At 38.3% G+C, this 16,261-nt stretch overlaps 1 long non-coding RNA gene across 1 annotated transcript in view; it reads left to right on the top strand.

Annotated features, from left to right (window-relative positions):
* LOC131481309 (uncharacterized) overlaps positions 1 to 16,261 on the top strand; it is a 61,086-nt gene that overhangs the window by 40,573 nt on the left and 4,252 nt on the right. The window contains exon 2 of the long non-coding RNA XR_009246220.1: positions 14,648 to 14,759. This is a non-coding gene — a long non-coding RNA (uncharacterized LOC131481309). The remainder of the gene's footprint in view (positions 1 to 14,647; positions 14,760 to 16,261) is intronic.

The following is a 16,261-nucleotide window of genomic DNA, read 5'->3' as shown; positions in this document are numbered from 1 at the left end:
TGGAACTAGTCAAAAACAGTAACAGGCTTGTCTTATTGTTTTTATAGTATTAATGGTTATTAATTTGTAGATGGTGAGAATTTGAAGGCTATAAGTATAATTTTTTCATTTTTCTGTTTTTCTTTCTTATTTCCATGCTTGACTCCCATTCCATAACCACCATGGCAGAGACAACTGTTTTAATGCATTTATTGTGTATTTGTTATTTAGCTGTACTATTTCTCAAATGATTACTCATCAGCTGAAATTAAATGCACATAAATTGAATCATCTGATATTTTTATTTATAAAAAGAATTAATGTTGGCATGGGCATTGTGGGACCACAGGTTAAGCCAATTCTTAGGTGCTCTCAAGATGGGTTGAAGTGCCAGGGATCTAATCCTGCCTTTGCTTGTGATTCAGCTTTGTGCTAATGTCTGCTCTGAGCATCGGCAGATAATGAATGGCTAACACACTTGAATTTCTGCCATCCGTTTAAGGTACCTGTGTGAATTCCTGGCTCATAGCTTTGGCCTGGCCCAGTTCCGGCTGAATGTGGATATTTGGGGAGTGAATCAGTGGATGTAAATCATCTCTTACTCTTCCTCCACCCATCATTCTGTCTTCCAAATGAATTAAAATAAACTTACAATGTATTTTTAAGCTCATTCTTGCACCTTGTTTTCCTATGTGCTATTTTTCATGAGCCCACCGTATTCCCTGGTCTCCATTCAGTGCTGATCTGGTTTTTTGTTTTGTTTTTCCATACATTCTTTATAAACAGCCCTTCAGCAAACATCTGTGTATATGTCTTCCAGATTATCTTCTGAAAATCTCCCTTGGTTGTGTAATCAGGAATGCATCCATGTGTGTCTTTTTGTAGCAGGTCAAGGATTTTCTCCAGGATGACTTCTAAACATACATGTCGACAGCAGATAGTCTGGGTTTTCACAACACTGCCGTCCAGAATCTCACAGTGGGGAGAAAGTGGTGTGCCAAAATTGTCTTAATCTCTATTTCTTTGACAGATAAAATCATGAGCATTTCATTGCCTATTTGTCAACATGTTTGGTTTTCTCTCCTGGGAAGTGTTTCATACATCTTTTGCTTTGCTTTGGGGTTACAGGATTTTTTCTGGTTTGCTTTCAGTTTTATTTGTGTATTTATAACATGAATGATCTAAACAACAGAAGCTTATTTTGCACTCATACTACAAAACCATTACAGGATCTTCCAGAAGCTCCAATTGATTTAGTTACTCAGAAATGCTGTGTTTTGTAGAAGCCTACAACTTGTGCATTGCCATTCATAGGTTAGAGGGAAGGACAGACTGGAGATTTCTATAACAATGAAATAAATTCTCCCATCTAGCAGTGATGTACCAAAAAACTGGTTTACAGTTCAGTATCAGAACCAAGGGTCTTCACGGTATAGAGATTCATATACTGTTCTAAGAAACAGCACTAGCACTTAGTTGTAACAGTGAATCAGTAAGTCAGACTGTGTGTATGTGTTTGATATTTGGAGCTCTTGCCATATACAACTCAGGGAAAACATTCCAGAACACACTTGAAATTTTAATGAGGTTACTTGGAACTTATACATGGATTAAGTTGATTTATTCAAGCAATGTAGCTTCTTTTCTTTCTTTCTCTCTCTCTCTCTCTCTCTCTCTCTCTCTCTTTCCTTCCTTTCTTTCTTTCTTTCTTTCTTTCTTTCTTTCTTTCTTTGTTTCTTTGTTTCTTTCTTTCTCTTGAGATTGTCCAATATTACTGAATACAGCTATAGTTCCCAGTTTCCATGGTTTTCTATTCTCCCATTTAAATCTACTAGGTACTGAAAGGCTTAATTCACTGGTGATAATATTTAACCAGCAAAACATAGAAAGACTCTAGTTTCACAGGAGTGTAAGCAAACATGCTCTGCTTCAGTTGTTCAACTCTTACTGCATATTCAGTGATTGCTTCTTGCTTGGGGCTATTATGACTAATACCATGATTAGCTCTGTTCTATCTCTTTTGATGTATATGTGCATGTATTGCTCTAAGGGACAAATATAGGATAAAATTTTTTCATGCCCAGTTTAATTAACCAAAATAGTTGCTTCATTTTACAATTTAAGGAGAAGGAGTTTAATTGACCCATCTAGGGTCAGGGTTGTATCTTTTGCCCAATCAATTTTGTAGTTAGGACATGAGATTCTTAGAAACATTGCCCATTTCATGAGGATTATATAAAAATCACCCTTTAATACTTTTTTGAAAATCAAAAGGAAGTTGAACTGTTTTTCCACTAAACTTACTACAAATTAATCTGATATTCTTTTCTCTATAAAAATCTGTTACTGCACTTAATGTTTTAATCATTTAATCAAAACCTTGGGTTTCTTTTTTTAAAAAAGGTGTATTTTACTTTTATTGGAAAGTCAGATATAGAGAGGAGGAAAGACAGAGAGGAAGATCTTCCGTTCAATGATTCACTCCCCAAGTGACCACAACAGCTGGTGCTGTGCCAATCCGAAGCCGGGAGCCAGGAACTTCCTCCGGGTCTCCCACATGGGTACAGGGTCCCAAGTCTTTGGGCCATCCTTGACTGCTTCCCCAGGCCACAAGCAGGGAACTGAATCAGAAGTGGAGCACTGGGACTAGAACCAGCACCCATATGGGATCCCTGCACGTTAAACGTGATGACTTAAGCTGCTAGGCCATAGCGCTGGGCTCTGAAACTTGGGTTTCACTCAATAAGATGTCTTTAAGAAATACCAGTGATATGTCCCTTATATTTGTTGGTGCCTCCTTTTGTCCATGTTTATTTTCTCCCCTCCAATTATATATCTATCTAGCTACATATATATGTATACATACACACATATCGCATGTATCACATAATATACATATATCAATATGTTTTATATATATATAAATAAATATATTTCATTCATGTGCATGCATCAGAATTGTAGAAGCTTTGAGTTCATTCTTAACTTTGGGTTATTCTAAGAGTCCATCCTTTATAATTCTGGTAAAATAGTTTTTAAACAATGCTTCTAATCCTCTTCTGCTATGCTTAAAATCTTCACTGGATATAGAAGTACAGATTAGTAAACATCTTAGTATTGACGGGTAAGATTGTTTATCTGCTTGTTTATATTTTACAGCTCTCCCTTCATCTCCTATCTGCTCACCTGTGCCACTCTTAAGCAGCCTTCCTTTTTATCCTCCTCTTTCCTTTCCTGCTCTGTGGCTGTCCCTTGTAAGACAATTATATTTTCAAGAAACTCACCAGGGTATTCCATTTCAGTGTATTCATATGTGTTTAATTCTCTATTATTTTGTTCAGACATGCTTATTCACTTTGTTTTGCCAGCACATAGGAAACTGTCTGGAAATAAAAGATCATATTGATTTAATGGATTGATAAGACAGAAGAACAATATTTGACTCTTTGATGTTATTCACTAAATCATACAACTGCGCTTGTATTCTTCAGTCATACAGTATTAGTTCAACTCATCTTTCTTCTCCCATCTCCAGATATTGATTCATTTCATAGATCCCTTATTAGGGCCAATGAACTGTCTTCATATACCTTTGAATTGCTCCTCAAGTTGATTTCCTTGCAAACAGTCCCTGTTACTCCTTCTACCTCCAACTACAATTCATTGCAAATGTAGTGTATCATGTAGTTGTTCTACAATGAATAGAGATAGCTTTTCAGCTCAGGCTTGATCACTGGAACTCAGTGCTTTAGACTCGACATGAGACCTCAGCCCTCCTAGTGTTCTTTCTTAAATTCTTTTCCAGCCACAATGTAATTCTGGGCATTACCTCAGATCATTTTATACCTGGGGTCCACATTCAGTAGCTTGTTCTTCATTTGTATCTTTCTTTTACTTGTAGTTTCCTGGTTACTTTAGGACTCTTTATATAATAATTAACTACATTTTCCTCAAAGCATTCAATATACTATTTACTCTTCTGAGTTTATGGATTTACACAAAGTTATTCTAAATGCCTTGAAGAAGTCAAACCATAGTTACTGCTGCATTCTATGTGGTATGTAATCAGCATTCATTATTTTAATGGAATTTGTTAAGGCATAAAAAATAAGTAGGTAAACTTTAGTAGTAACCTTATTTTTGAGTTTCCATAAGGCTCAGTTTGGGGGCATCAGAACTAGTGTATAACTAGAATTCTGTTTCTTCAAACCCCAAATATTTAGAACATGCTGAGAAGTTTGTCATCATAGATTATACTGCTATGATGGGTAAGTTGCTCTTACTGTGTTGAAAGAAAGGCTTTTAGTAGTTTGTGAAAAGATTTGTAACTATTTTACAAAACTTCCACTTCAGTTAGCTGCAAGTATCAGCAATTTTTTTTCAGTAACTTATTTGGAAGATGACATGCAGGAACTTTAGAAATTTTGTACCTGATCTAAATACTAGATTGATCACACATGTAGATCAGTGTGATCTATCAGTGTATACACACACACACACACACACACATATACACAAACACATTGCATTTTACATAATGTAGTTGGAAAAACAAACATTCCTGAGATGCATTTCAAATGAGTTGAATTAGTTGACCCAAAAGCAGGTGTTCTAGCAACACTGTAGATATTTTGCATGTAGGAAAACAGATCACAATCCAACTGTTAAATATAGCTTTTTCCAAAGGACATAATATCTGAAAGAGTCACTGATTTGCACATTGCTTAGCAACATAATCAAAGTGTTTCTAAAATTTAGACACCGAGGATGCAAAAGATAAAACCCTGTAGTTGTTTCCATGTCCTGTTCTGAGATAAGGAAATACTTATTTTATATACAGTGAACACCTTAGAAAACAGTCTAGGCAATACATTGACACATAATTTTGTTAAACAGCACCTTTAGAGGTGGGAGCTATTCTGCATTTGTACCTCTTATTAGATTTAATACCACCACTGCGAGGATGACTAAAATGTGGGAAGAAAGAATTAGAACTCAAAGTGCTTTGACAAATTTGAGGAATAGCTCCTGCGATGCTTTGTGTTACCTTAATTCTGCAATATAGAGCTTGATCTGACTACTAAAGAAGCAACAAAGAAAATTCATTTACATTTGAGCAAGACTAATTTGTATCAAGCTTAAGAAAAGTCTTTCTGGATCAAAGAGAAGTTGAACATGAAAGTGGATTGTGATAAAAGCTGTATGTTCTCATTCAAGGAAAAATAATTAAGTATTTATACCACAAACCATTATTTGAACCAAAAGTTAACATGCAGATATTAGAGCAAAGCAGATGACCAAACTCTACAAGTCGGTTTCTTACTTCTGCTACTTCCTGTATCAGCATTTTTCTTCATTGCAAACATTCAAGAATGGGCTATAGGCAGAAAAATGAATGCAGAGACCCACATGGGATGATGATTTCAGAGAACACGTTGTGTTGTTCCTGGCAAACTAGACACTTCTGATGCAATGATTTAGGTGAAATCACTATATTATTCATATGGCGATAAGAAGTGTGGCCAGTCTGAATATGACACACAGAAGTGGTTGTTCTAGAGACAAAGGGTGACACATGCAACCATCAGTCACTTTGCTAACAGCACTTGATGGTAAAGAGTCTGAAGTTGCTTAAAGAGAGGCATGACCTCTGCCAGAGCCTCTTCTTCCTTTTGGCCAATAGGAAGAGTTGGGTGTGATATCTGAGAAGAGTGTCTTTGCTTAGGAAAGGGCTGATACACCTGTCAGGAAGCAGGAGCTCGCCTTAGGAGAAAGACCAACCATGTGATTTTGTCAGAGTGCTTTGGGCCATGTGGTGTCTGTGGAAACCGAATTCAACTCTGTGGGCAATCAGTCAATTAATAACTCATGCTTACAGAATCAATCTCCCATAAAGGCTCTGGGCACTGAGGTTTAGGGGGACCTCCAGGACTGTCACATGGTGATGTCAGAAAGCTTATCTGTCCTGAGACACAAGAAGCCACAGGCTGCAGCTCTAGGGATCCTGCATAGAGCTTGACGTCTCATCCATATCCTTTGTCTGAATTAAACTCTAACCACTGATACTGTTACTCAGTAAAGGCTTTAGTGCAAACAGTCCTGCATTGAGCCTGTGGCCACCGGAAGCCCCTTTGCAGGTGTTGAGAAGCTCATCCATAGTCACAGCCCCCCTCTACTGAGCATCCCTCCACTGTGCCTAGGCAAGCCTGCGTGTGTCCTGATTAGAGACCATGGATTGAGGAAGGGCTTTCTGTGGTGGTCCTTGAATGCTCCTGCTTCAGCTTGTCCCTCCCTCCAGAACCTTCAGGGAGGCCCATCTGGTGCACAGATAGCAGCCGCTCCCACTGAACTAGAGCAGTTGGGGTCTGTTATTATCCCTGCGTGGCAAGGCAAGCTGCTTCTCCTTGCTTGTAGGCTCATAAAACAAGACCAGTTGATCACCATGTGTGACTCTGAACCAGGATCCAATCACTACTTGATTATATCTAATGAACTATAGCCATTCTCATTTTTGGGTTGACCAAAAATAGAATTCTGGGGGAATGTGCTTTAAAGAAAGGAAAGTAGCACACTGTTCCTACATTTTAAAATAGAAATGAGAACAATACATTAGGTTCTGCTTCAGAATGACAGTGTGAGGAGTGCTATGCACCTACTCGAACAAAAGTAGAACTAGAACTGCTTTTAAATTATATACTATGGCAGTGTTCCTACCAACATTTAATAGCCACAGAACAAACATTTGGCATTGAGGAGGAAAACACAGAAGCCACAGTAACACTTTCTTTAAACTCTTGCCTCAGCTCCACCCTGAGAGACAACACAGAGATCCACAGGCAGCGTCACCAGTAAAAATGCTGAAAGTCAATGGTGAAGATCAATTTAAAAATCTCAAGATTAACGACAAAATGTTGAACACCTTAGGAGAAAAACAACTTGTTGATTTGGTGGAACCAAAATAAGATTTATGCTTGGTTTAAATAATAAACAGTCATGGCTGGAATTCAGTGCATGGCAGTCAAACCGCTGAAAAAACTGTCAAGCAAATAATTCTCTTACTTCTAGAAAAAACATACAACTTTATAACATCAGGGCAACATGAAGTCATTCTCAGATAAATAACCTGGCAGAATTTATCTCAGGCAGATTCAGTTTGAAAGTACATCTAAGGGATTTGGGGGAGACTGAAACAGGTAAGCACACATGGAGATCAAATCCTCCAACATAACAAACCACCAGTGTAGATGTTTAGGTTTTCATAAACATACTGTTTCTTAGCATTTTTAACAATCAATTGTATAAAGTGATATGCATTTACATTTTTGTTTGGATTATAATATGTAGGAATATACTTCATAACCATGAGCAGAAAACAAGTAGGTGGGATCTAAGCTGTATTGTGGAAACAATAGTGCTATATAGTAGCATGAATTAATAAAGAGAACAGATTTTCTTAGTCCATTTTTTGCTGTTATGACAGAATACCCCAGAGTGGGAAACTTATAAAGAAAACTGTATCTGGCCCATGATTCTGCAACCTGGGATGCTGAAACATGGAAACAACATTGGCTTGGTGTCTGCAGAGAGCCTTCTGTCTGCCTCGTGGCAGAGGAAAAGGGCAAAAGAATTGGAGCCAGAGAAATGTGCAGCATCTCAGCTCGCTTTTATGGAGACCTGCTGCTGCGAGAGAAGCATTAATCCATTCATGAGGCAGTAGCCCTCGTGCCCTAAGCACCTCCCAGTCTGCCCCATTTCCAAACACTGCCTCATTCAGAACAAAATACAACACATAAGCTTTTGGAACACATACTCAGTCCAGTGTGTTCACCCTTGCCCTTCAAATATATGTCCTTCTTGTAAGGGCAAAACACATTAATATCATCCCAATAGTTCCGTCCGTATAAAGTTGTTAGAACAGTACTTCAAAACCCAAAGTCTCATCTGAATTGAATATTGAAAAGACAGCATGCATTCCAAGGCATGCTGCCCTTTATCTGTGACCCCATGAAATCAGAACAGTATATTTAGTTACAAAATATAATTGTAGAATAGTGATAAGTAGGCATCCCAATTCCAAAAAAAGAGAGAACGGCATAAAGAAAGAAGTCTGAAACCTAACAGAACAGACATTAAATCTCTGACTCTATGTGCCACCTCTTGAACACCCAGGGGCATAACAAAAACATAGCAGCATAATAAAAACGTATACCCATGATTAGGTGGCTGAATCCTAGAAAGCAAAGTGGGTTAATATTTGAAAAACAACATGATTCCATGTCCCTAGAATGAAGTACAAGAGCTACAAATTCACTTCAAAAAATGAAGGAAAAGCATTTTACAAAGGCCAACAGCCTCCCCCCATTTCTTTAGAAAGATATTTATTTATAAAATTTGCAGAGAAAGGAGAGAACAAGAGAGAGAATGAGCTGGGAGACAGTAGTTCCATCCAAGTTTCCTGGTGCCATTTCTGAGTTTTCTCAGGTCATTGGTAGGGAGCTGGATCTGAAGAAGAGCTGGACATGAATCAGGGCCCGTAAGAAATGCTGGCTTTTCAGGCAATACTTGGTCAGCTACACCAACACCCTTTTTTTTTTTTAAGATTTATTTATTTTATTACAAAGTCAGATATACAGAGAGGAGGAGAGACAGAGAGGAAGATCTTCCATCCGATGATTCACTCCCCAAGTGACCGCAACAGGCTGGTGCGCGCCAATCCGAAGCCGGGAACCAGGAACCTCTTCCGGGTCTGCCACGCGGGTGCAGGGTTGCAATGCATTGGGCCGTCCTCAACTGCTTTCCCAGGCCACAAGCAGGGAGCTGGATGGGAAGTGGAGCGCCGGGATTAGAACCGGTGCCCATATGGGATCCTGGCGCGTTCAAAGTGAGGACTTTAGCTGCTAGGCCACGCCGCCGGGCCCTACACCAACACCCTTTTAAAATAAAGTAGAAGGGGACTTCCTCGATTTGTTAGCACCTGCAAAATTCCATAGCTAACATACTTACTAGTGAAATAGGAATGGGTTGATCTAAGATTTCAACAAGGATGATCACACTGAAATACTTATAATATGTGCCTCAACCTACTGTTATCAGTCTTTTTCCTGTACTTTCATGAGCTTGAAAAATGTTAAGAAAGTAGTTAAAAATCAGGTCAACTAATATGGGAAGTGGGTTTGTATATAGTAGGGTGGTATCCGATTCGTTAATGAGATTCCTTTGATAATTTTCTGTCTTACTTTCTACTTTTATGTACTGAGTGGTATCTTAGTTATTTTTACAGTGAAGTCATCCTAAGATAAAACAAAAAGAATATATAGAATCAACATCAATTAGTCCAATGGTTAATTTCCTGCATAAACATGGCCAGGCTGCTGTGCCCACTTCCTTGGTCAAGCACTACTAAAGATGTTGCCGTGAAGGTTCTTACACGATGTGATTAAATTAATCAAGTATGAGTAAAGCGGATTACGTATGATGATATGGATGAGTTTCATAACACAGATTGAAGACTTTATGAGAAAAGAACAAAACGCCTTGAGAAGCAATGAGTTCTGTTTGTATATTGCCTGGAATGCAAGACTGCACCAACTCCTGCCGGTGCTGCTGGCTGCAGGCCTTGCCAGCTCCATAATTATGGAAACCAATTCATTAAGGGCTCTCTCTTTCTCTCTCTCTCTAATCTGTACAACAGACTGGCTCTGACAAATACTTTACTCCAAAGTATTGGTCTCATCATGAAATCTGACTTTTATTAGATTAATTTAAAGATCAAATACATCCCTAGACAGAAAGTCCTTCACTAATGCATTAAGAAATCTGAAATGCTTTCCTGTCAAAGTAAGTACTGTGTCTTGTTTTAGGAAGTTATTAGCAGACAATGTGATAAAAAAAGGTAAATTCAAAGAACAGAGACTGAAAAATACCACTAAAATCACACAATTATCTATTAAGGTTTTCTGACTTGCTAATGTTTATTAGAAAAATGGACTTTCTCAAAGTTTAGATGTACTTTTAAATACATTTTTTATAATTTATTTTTTGGAATCTTTTGTAATGAAATTACCAAGCAAATTGTGTTACAGATTCTAAGAAAAAATGCCATTTCAAGTTTTTCATCACATGAACCTGAGACCTTTTGCTCACAACTGTGATCATCTGTAAGTTGAACGAATGTTAAATTAATTAACATCAAATAGCAAAAGCTGTTTGAAGAACATAAGGCAGACTCCTGGTGTAGTGGTTAGGAAGTAGGCTGACATTGAGACAAAAGGATGATTTTACTCAGGATATATTTGATACGTGATTTTAAAATATACTTGATCACAGGAGTACATTTTAAAGAATTTGCTACAGAATTTGAAAAATCTTAAAATGTGTGTTATATGTTGAGCAGTACCATTTTATTTACTGATTTGTTTTTAATTTGAGTCACACACACGTGTTTCCCATCTGCTGGTGCACTCACCAAATGCTCACAGCTAAACAGAAGCCAGGCGCCCAGAGTCCAGACCTCCCATGTGGCTGGAGGAGATCCAACACCCTGAGGCACCACTGGCTGCCTGCCGCCATGTACATTGGGAGGAAAGCACTAAGACTTGAACACAACCCTCTGATGTGAGTGGCAGGTATCCTTATAGGTGGCCCAACCACTAGCCTGTTTATTTTATTTTAAAAATGTGTTTTCCCCAATTTCAATAAAATAAGTTAAATCTATAAACATTAGCTCTTGGGCCCAGCACTGTAGCCTAGTGGCTAAAGTCCTCGCCTAGCATGTACCAGGATCCTATATGGCTGCTGGTTCTAATCCCAGATGCTCCACTTCTCATCCAGTTCCCTTCTCCTGGCCCGGGAAAGCAGGCAAGGATGGCCCAAAGACTTGGGATGCTGAACTGGTGTGGAAGACCTGGAAGAGGCTCCTGGCTCCTGGCTCCTGGTTCCTGGTTCCTGGCTTAGGATCAGCACAGCTCCAGCCCCTGCAGGTTGCAGTCACTTGGGGAGTGAATCAACAAATGGAAGATCTTCCTCTCTGTCTCTCCTCCTCTCTGTATATCTGACTTTCCAATTTAAAAAATTAGATCTCTAAGTTTCTTTGTGTGCATTTATGCGTTTGAACACGTATATGCATTTCTCAGTCTCAGTCTCCTTTCAAAGAAAAATTACAGTTTTCTATTGCTGGAATACACATTTTCTTTCTTCTAAGATTTATTTTTTATTGGAAAGTTAGATTTACAGAGAGAATGATCTTTTGTCTGCTGGTTCACTCCCCAAGTAGCCATATAGAGCTGAGCTGATCTGAAACCAGGAGTCAGAAGCATCCATGAGGTCTCCCACATAGGTTTAGGGTACCAAGGGTCTGAGCCATCCTGCACTGCTTTCTCAGGCCACAAGCAGGGAACTGGTGGGAAGTGGAGCAACCAGGATATGAACCAGTGTCCATATGGGATCCTGATGTTTGGAAGGCACGGACTTAAGCCACTAGGCTCCCATGCAGGGCCCATAGACACATTTTCATTTTACACGTTTGATTTCTATCTCAATAATCACTATAGTTGAAAATAAAATAATTTTAGTTTTTAGGGTGATTTTGTGTATCAGGGGTAATTTGGGGGAGCCAGACATTATAAATTACCAGAATAAGAAATCTATTACAATCTTCTTTATAAGTAGACACCTGGAAACTTTGTGACTCAAAACACCAAGGCAACATTTCCTTCTAATGTGTTCTGAGTAAGTTACTGCGGATCTCCTTTATGTAGCCGTGAAGAGCTGACACTCTTCAGGGTGCTTTATCTGCAGGGCTTACAAGTTGTTGACAGCTTTCATTTATGAGTGTAAGTGAAGTTGTGAGATAGGGGCCAACATTTTTCTTCCTGTAGGTATTTGCACACTGCTCGAGATTCTGTGCGCTGTTGTTACTTGAGAGCAAGCATCAGAGTAGTGCAAAGCCAAAGTCCAGGGGTCACAGAGCAGAGCAGTCCTCGAGGTCTGGGTATGTCTGTAGTCAGTGGCAGAGGGTGTAGAAACCCCCAGGCAGCAGGAGTTGGGCCAGTTCCAGCGTGTGAGCACAGTGTAGAGGATGGGGGATAGTTCTGAAGCACTGATTTTGAAAACGCATTCTTTCACAATTGCCCTCAGGAGTGCAGTGATTCATGTTGTTCCTATAGGTAAGACCCACATATCTTAACCTCAAACACCCTCACTACCTATGTTCAGGTATAGATGAGTCTGCTCAGGCAAGGTTTAACTCCTTCAGTATAGCTCTTCAAATACCATTGCTTTCTATCAGAAAGATGAGCCCTAATATTGATCTAGTTGGGTTTTATGTTACATAACAGAAAATTGGAAGGAAACAATGTTATATAGCAAAGATGTTTAGTGGCAATTTGGGAGGCTGAGGAGCATGCCCTGGCATGACTTCAGCTTTGGAGGGCACTCGTGACTGTCACATTGTGGCAGGTGACAATGCTGCATTTAAAATTAGGAAGCTAAAGAAAAATGGTGGGCAAAGGCTTAGGTTTTCATCACCATTCTCTTATGGAAATCAACCTGAGTTTTCATAAAGCTTTCATCTGTTTCAAGGACACTCCTGCTTTTGACCTAAGGACCTCCCATTAAGTTTCATCTGGTAAAAGTTCCTTCCCCTCTCAACATTACAATGCTGGAAAAGAAGCTGCCAATACATGGGTCTTCGGAGGACAAACCACACCAGATGCCCCATTATCCTCCCCATGCCCCATCTATCACAGCAGATTGGCACAGGAAGAACCAGGGGCACATTGCAGGACTGGTCCATAGCAGTTCTGGAATCCAACAGCTTATAATCCACTGTGGGAGGTATTTTCTGGGGCAGTTGTCTGTAACCTGTCAACTCTGGGCTTGTAAGTCATTCTCTCCTTTGTCAATACGAAAGAGCCTATGTTGTACCCAACAATTGTTTTTCAGACTGATTCTTAGTCTTAAATTTCTGGGGGAGAATAGTTATTTTCAGTTATTTCTATTTCCTTTTACAAGCTGACAACAATTCAACCAAAACATCTAATAGGGATGAAAGTTAAACTCACAGGTAGTTGATAAGACTATTGAATACTGCTTGGTATTATATTTAACTTAGGCTTCCTAAGAGATTGTCTAACCCTTATTGTTTAATAGTCTTGAAGGAACTTTTTTTTTTAGTATATGTGCTGCCGAAGTGAGCACAGGAACTTCTTTAAGATTTCAAGAAATCCTTTGTCTGAAGGTTCCTAAAAGGCACTATAGATCTTAAAACAAAGAAAAAAAAACCATGATCTTAAAACATCCCCCTCTCCCCAGATTCCATGTTTTCCCAGAAGTTCTGTCTTTATTTTATCATCAGGTGCCATCTGGGCTGGCTAAAAATGTCTTGTTGTTTAACCGAACAACTGTCATTTCTACTAAATTTCAAATTTATGGTTTAGCTCTTCTCTTGCCTTTGAACATTCTGTCCTAGGCAGTGACAATTCAGTTGGCACTTTGAGAATTCTCCCTGGCAATTTACCTAAATGATACTAGATCTTACTACCTATTGCTGTTTACTTAAGCATACTAAGCCTTAGTGACTTGCAACAATTCTCTTGTTTTCATGTTGTCATATCTTCTATTTTGGAAGGGTTAATGTAGATGCTGTCTTCTGGTGTTAACTGGGCTGACTCCGGAGAGGGTGGCAGGATTCAAAATCAAGCTGGTTTACATGACCCCCACACTGGTGCGAACAGCCACAAACTTACCTGAACTGTAGAACTGAGACCAGAGCGCCCCTGTGTGGTCTTCTGTGTAATGTGCTTGGGCTCTAGCACTGTAGCACCGCTGCGCTTACACTGACATGGTTCTGCCCCGTTGTTGTTGTAGGTCTCAAGAACAATCCTGCAGGCTGGAAATGAAGTATCATGATTGACAGTCACTGCTAATATGTAGTGTACTGCAGTAAAAGCTTCAAGGATGGATTTGTTGGGGAAAAGAGAGAAGGCTTCCATGTTAAGAGTGTAACAGAAATTGTACATGGCTTACTTTAACTCTCATTGATGAACATGGAATAAATGCACCTGCGTGATGTTGATCATTTCTAGAAAGATTTGTGGGGTTATTTTCTTTTAATATTATTTTTGTAAATCTATATTATAGACCAGATTATAGTCTGTGGGCCAATAATTGGGGCTTTTGATTGCTCTCATTGAAGATAAGTTCACAATTTTTTTCTATAACCAATTTTCAATAGAATCAGCTCTGCCTAATCAAATTAAGTCTTAGCGTTTGGAGTACTTTACGTAATAGAGTTTTACTACATCACAAATTAATGCTTAAAAGTCGTTCCCAACAAAGTACATAAAATAGATATGAGAATGCAGTACCATTTAGGAATACCAGGAGTAAAGCAGCCATTAAGACTCTTTCTTTTAAGTGTTCTGGCTCTCCTGAAGTAACAGCTACTCACTGTTTGAATTACCTTGGTTTTCCTGGGTGAAGTTGAACTAGTAAACCGTGAATCAACTTTTCTTTATTCAAAGCGAGATACTTATTTCTAATGTCTGTGTTGAAACTTCAGGATTGTTAACATTCCTTGTTGTTAACATTCCTTGTTGAAATTGTTGCAAGTAATAGATTAAGTTAATATGGATGGTGTCAATGCTTTGTCTTTGCTTTTCCTTTTCAGAACTGTGCAGGTAGGTCAATCCACAGTGTGTGGGCACATGCCTTTGCAAGGGAAGAATAAAGGTCAAATTTACCAACAAAATCAGTGCCTGCAGAAACATTAATATCTTGTGGTAAGTATGTTAAATCCATATTGTATTTGGGAAACATTTAACTTAAGACACTTAGATTTAATGCCATTTAATTATGAGACAGTTACATTTATGAGAAGTTATTTAGTTCAACCATTGATTGTTTATTCTTTCACTTTTTGTGCTTAAATATATTATTCTGAGTCTATAATCTGCTAAAATAAAGTATTTTCAACGGACCTTCAAAATACCTCCATCAGTAATAGAAGTAAATCTGTGAGGTTTTGGTTTTAAATGTTAAGTGGTTAGAGAAGTGAGGAGTTAATGAAAATGAAACACAGATTTACATTTTTTGCTTAAGTAATTTCACAAGAAAAAATAAGCCTTTTTAGGACTTTCATCTTAGCCACCATGAAGATGATTATTAATGTAATGTCTTTGCCAAGTAAATTAAGATTTAAAAATATTTCAATGGATTTACTGTCACAGTCGTTAGACAAGTATTTTGTCTAATACAAATTATACTGGTTGGTTGAAGTTTAAAATTCTGAGATTATTTTAGAAGTTAGTTTTACATACAACTAAAATTTATTTATAATGACCTATAAAATATAAAATAATTATGTTTATTTATAGAATATTAGTTTAAGTTATTGGCAGGAAGTTATACTCCAAACAAATAAATGTTTCTATGAGTTTCTAGAGATAAAATTAAGTATGCCATAGAGTTGTGACAGAATAATTTCAAATGCGTATTGCAGAAACCATTTTTATTGGTTATACCTGGTGCTATTGGTTGGATTTTCTGGGAGGTCTATTCTGAAATTCAGGTTGCTGTGTAGGCCATTGATTCAAAGTTCTGACACTGAGCACAGGAGTGCATCTGTGTAAGAGGTAAGCAGTTGGGTAACTATGGAAGACAATAATTAATTGTATGAATAAATTACAAAATAGCTAGTAGAAAAGACTTTGAATGTTTCTGACACAGAGAAATGATTTTGAATTGAGAGATATGCCAGTTACTGTGATCTGAACATTTTATGTTGTGTGTGTGTGTGTGTGTATATATATACACACACACACACACACACATATATATATATACACACACACACACATTAAAATACCACATTGTACCCTAGAAATATCTACAATTGTGTGTCAAGTAAATTTATCAAAATGATAAATGTACTCATAGGGGTCACTGAATTTGCAGAAAGGAAAACAGGAAGCAGAAATAGATGATGAGCTGTGAATTCAACCAATCTACATCTTCTTTGACCTCTGCAGGGATTGAAGTACTGGGGTTCAGAATTATCTTGCATTGGGATGGACACCCAGAACTTCTGCCTCCCATGTTGTTTAATGTAGACTGACCCAGGATGGAGGTGTTACCTTCATCTCTGGTAATTCATAGAGGCTTGATAAGTTAAGGCTTGGCAGAAATCTAGCCAATGGGGCAGCATTTACAGATTGGTAGGAACTGTAATGTGTGTTGTTCTCCCCACCTCTGTCCCTCTTCTGATTGATTGTGGGGGCAGATA

The sequence above is a fragment of the Ochotona princeps genome, chromosome 10, assembly GCF_030435755.1.
Source record: "Ochotona princeps isolate mOchPri1 chromosome 10, mOchPri1.hap1, whole genome shotgun sequence".
NCBI classification, from domain to species: Eukaryota; Metazoa; Chordata; class Mammalia; order Lagomorpha; family Ochotonidae; genus Ochotona; species Ochotona princeps.
This window is presented reverse-complemented; position numbering and strand designations above follow the sequence as displayed.